Source organism: Tupaia chinensis, unplaced genomic scaffold, assembly GCF_000334495.1.
Source record: "Tupaia chinensis unplaced genomic scaffold, TupChi_1.0 Scaffold000037_3, whole genome shotgun sequence".
Taxonomy (NCBI): Eukaryota; Metazoa; Chordata; class Mammalia; order Scandentia; family Tupaiidae; genus Tupaia; species Tupaia belangeri.
Window position 1 is genome coordinate 1,685,946 of NW_006159486.1, and position 4,669 is coordinate 1,690,614.

At 39.9% G+C, this 4,669-nt stretch overlaps 1 pseudogene; it reads right to left on the minus strand.

Annotated features, from left to right (window-relative positions):
• Window positions 1-2,264: 2,264 nt before the first annotated feature.
• LOC102480598 (60S ribosomal protein L4-like) lies at window positions 2,265-3,510 on the minus strand (annotated as a pseudogene).
• Between the last annotated feature and the right edge of the window lie 1,159 nt (window positions 3,511-4,669).

Consider the following 4,669-nt stretch of genomic DNA (forward strand, 5'->3'; position numbering starts at 1 on the left):
GGGAAAGAGAAAGTGTCAAGCTTCACATTAATGTCTTCTTCTTTTAAAATATTCTGATCCCTATATGATATTTTATTCACTCCTGCATGGTCTCAACAAACAGTAGTATTTTTTTTCAAGTATCATTCTCTGAAATTTACATTAAAATTGATCATTTCTTTAAGAACTATACATTTCCTTAGATATGCTAATAATTGCCTCTTGCCCAGTATTATTCTCCTTATCTTTTGTACTACAAGAATATAAATGATCTTCTAACTCTTTAAAAACTACTTGAACATTACATGACAAGATTTTACTCCACTTCATACTGGAATTGTGAATTTTTAAGTGATTTTAGCAGTGATGACTGCCAGATCCATTTCAAAAAAATTACACTGTCCCTCTAACAATTTTTTTTTTTTTTTTTTTTAGGAATCACATTAAGGAAGAATTAATCATCGCAAAAATGTGATATAGTCAATGATTTCCAGAAAAGTTTATTAATGAAAATTAGAGCACAAGATGTCAAAAAGTGAAATCTAATTTTTTTGGTACATTGCTGCAGTGTTCCTAAGGAATTCTCCAGGGCATAAGGTGGTTGTGCCCCAGTTATAAAGTTCCCAAAAGACCACCAGGGAACCATTCTGATGTAAGCACATGAGGGTCACTTTTATTCAGGCTTGTCAATGGAAAAACTAACCAACTGTAAAATTAATAAGTAATAATTAATGTGGTTTATTTCCAAACCAACTGTGAGTGACCTAGGCCCAGAGAAGAGGCATACACGCCTTTTTCTCAGGGTGATAATGTACAGGGGTTCTTTTTATTTGTTTTTGAGATTGACAGACAACATTTAGCGAAGAGATTTTCCATTGGTCTGGCCCAAAAAGGCGGGACATGTAGAAGTGGGGGCTTGTAGGTTATAGGTGGGTTCCACAATTCTTAGGTGGTGATTGGAAGGGAAGAGCTGTGTCTTGGGAAGAGATTAGTTAAAGAAAGGCTTAATCTACATCTCAAGGAAAAGAGAAGTTCTGTGTCTTGGGAAGAGATAAGCACAAGAATATACTGTAATTGGTTGAAATATAAATCTCAAAGATACTATGCCAGGAACAGGAGGTAGGAAGAATCCTGTTAACAGCAAATAAATGGTCTGTTAATGTTTGTGGCATGACTTCCCCAGTCCCCTTTTGAAAAGATTTGGAAAAATAGGAAATGTAGTCAGACTTCTGTCCACAGGCTCCAGCCAGGACTCCTAATCTCATCGGCACAGCAGGTCAGAGTTGAGAGCCCTAGTGTTAGTTGGGCTGGGTTTTGATTTGGCTGTTAGTTGGGGAGGTTGAGGGGTGCTGAGGAATGCACTCAGCAGCTACACATTGGCTGTAGATTACAGAGAGTGTAGCTGTTTCTGGTATCTCCTTTGTTTCTCTCAGCAGAAAAGTTACTTTAGGTTTCTGGTATCTCCTTTGTTTCTTTCATTGGTCAGTCCTGTTGGGGTGATGGTCTCATGACATTTTTCTACGTGACTGGCTTGCCTCCTTGAAATGGCACCAATTCTCTGCAAGGTGGGTTTGACAAAATGGAGTCGCCCCGAAAGAAATGAAGTCATTCTGGCCCTTCAAGGTATGATGAAATGTGCAATACCCTCATGATGCTTAAAGACAGTTTTTGGTACACCAGAGTAAGCAATGGCTGCCTTCTAAATTCTCATGATTCCATTTACCTTCATTATAATAGTAAGTGAAGTGATGAAGCATGTGGGGAAGTTATGTAAATGTCCTTAGTTCATCTAGTTATCCTTCAGTGATTTTAGGGCTGATTGAGCAAAACAGTAATTCTATGTTTATTAAGTCTGTTTTCATAAATTTCTATCATGTTTTCTACATATACACTGGTGGGACTTGAGAAAATACATATATATATATATTTTTGAGAGGTTTTCGCTATAGGGCATGTGCGCTCGCCAGAAAGACAGAGAGAGACAGAGAGACAGAAAACAAGAAATCACCCCCCAGGGGGGATGGCCATGCCGCAATCCCTTCTCCTCCATTCTCCTCTTAGGATCTTGGGCACACACGCACACGTGCCCAGTGTGAGTCTAAGCTGCCGGGTCCAGGACTTGAACCGTGGTCGACTACGTGGGAGTCCAGCGACATAGCCATTACACTAACTTCTGGTCCCAGAAAATACGTATTGTTTTTTCACTGCTGCTTTTATCAAGGTGTTCATTCAAAAGAAACTATCCAAAATTATTTAACCTTTACAGAATAAACAAATTTAAGTGTTTATGCAGCTTGTTTCTCTTCTTCTGTGCTAGGTTTCTCTTCTGCTGGCTTATGCTGGCTTCTTGATAGCTGCAGCCTTTTTTCCTGCTAAAGTCTTCTGCTTCTCAACGCCAACTCCCTTTCCCTCCTTCCCTACCATAGGCTTTTTGCCTACAGTCCCCTTCTCATCAGATTTGACCTCTAGTGCTCTGCTGCCTTATCTATCCAGCCTCTGTGATTTCTGGCCTGGTGAAGAATAGTGTTCCAATGCACGGTCTTTACATATGGATTAAGTTTCAACATGAATCTCAGGTTTTCCAGTGGATTTTTCTTCAGGACTCTGCTATGAATTTTTTTGATGGTACTCAAAAGGCTCATGGATCTCTGGACTTTCCAAGATTCTGCTAAGGTCTGTATTTAGCATCTTGTGCATGGGAAGCTTGTAGTTACTCTTGAGAGATGCAGAATTTCACCAAATTCCATACAATTCATCAGTCCAAATGCAGAAAAGTCCCCATGCACATCAGGAGCAAGTTTCAGGATGTTCATCCAGCTTACATTAAGCAGAGTGATTCCAGGGGTGTTTCTGAAGGCCTCAATGGTGCCATTGTTGTCATTAAAGATGATGCATGGTCCCCTACGCTGGATACAATGATGGTTTCTCATTTTGCCCTTGTCAGTTCTCATTCACTGGAAGGCATAAACCTTTTTAATATCATTCTAGGCTTTAAGTTTCTTTGAAAGCAAAACAGCCTCCTTAGTTTTCTTAAAGCCTTCAATTTTATCTCCATCTACCAAAGTCAGGAACTCCCTCATTACAATGACCTTTAGACATGACTAGAGCTGGTAAGGCCGAGGCTTCCAGGACAGAACAGATGACCTACTGCTTTTGGGTTGTGTTCACTCTATGGTGCCAACAGGGCCAGGTCTTACTTGGTGTAAACATGCAACTTCTTGACATGTATTTCCAAGAGCACCCAGGCCAGAACAGTGAATCCCACCACCTCAAACTCTGGATATTCGAGCCTCAGCTCTCCCAGTACTCAAGACTCAGCACAGATCTGATGACCTGCTAATTCACTGACAGCATAGGGCTGTCTGTTATTTTTGTGTAAGTTGGTGAGAACAAAGTTCATGATACCTGGCCATATGAGAGTCTTGAACACAGTGGGTAAGGTGACATTTTTGCCAGTTGACTCCCCTTTTCAGCGTACACTTACATCAGTGGATGAGCAAACACCATAGTGGGAAGAGGGGAGGACCATGCTCCTCTCCAAGAATAATCATGGATCTTAATATAGGTTTAATCTCTATTAAAAAGAGATGTAAGAAGTCATGTGTAGTTGTTTTCTACTGTTTTATAATAATTATTAATTTAAAAATGTAAAGCAACTCAATTTTATTATAATCCACAGGTCAGAACATTGTTGCTGGGAACAGGATTCCTATCACTAGTTAGCAGGGTCTTTTGTTTCTTGTTTTTGTGTATTTGTTTATTTTGATTTTGATATAGAACAAGTGCACTTGCTGGAGAGTGACAGAGTCAGAGAGAGAGAGAGAGAGAGAGAGAGAGAGAAATCACCCCTTCCCTCCAGGGAAGATGGCCACACCACAATTCCTTTTTCTCCATTTTCCTCCTGGGATTTTGGGTACATAAACCATACACACACACCAGGCATGATTCTCAAGCAGTCATATCTGGGATCCAAAGCACAGCCATGTGGGAGTCCAGCACCTTAACCACCACATCACCTTCTGACTCCACCCTGGAATAAGTTTTTGTTTGTTTGGTTTGGTTTTGGTTTTTTTAAGAAAAATTATTCTTGTAGGGCACGTGCATTATCTAGAGAGACAGAAGGATACAAAGAGATAGAAGTGAGAAATTATCCCCCAGAGCATATCCATGCTGCAATCCCTTCTCCTCCATTTTTCTCTTGGGATTTTGGATTTGCATGCACATGTGCTTGGCATTAATTTCAAGCTGCTAGGTCCGGGACTCAAACCACGGTCAGCTATGTGGGATTCCAGCACTCCAACCACTACGCCATTTGCTGGCCCCATGGAGTGCTTTTTAAAGTATAGATTTCTGAGTCTCATACTAGAGTTCTTGATTTACTATTATCTTTGATATGAATAATAAATTCGTATTTTTAGAATGTTCTCTTGTGTTGCTGATGTTGTTGTTTCATGGATTAAATTTTGAGAGCCATTACTTTAAAAGAACACAGTCCAAGTATAATTGCTCCTATTGCTGTCTTGCTCATATTTTCCCCAGATGCATACTTTTTTATGGCTAACTGCTTATACTCATGAGCTTTTCAGGAGTTTTAATTTGTTTTAGTAGGAACTGCCACATAAATTGTGTATAGAAGGTTATATGACCTCCTCAAATCCTCCAACAGGAACCTATATGAACTTCCAACCCC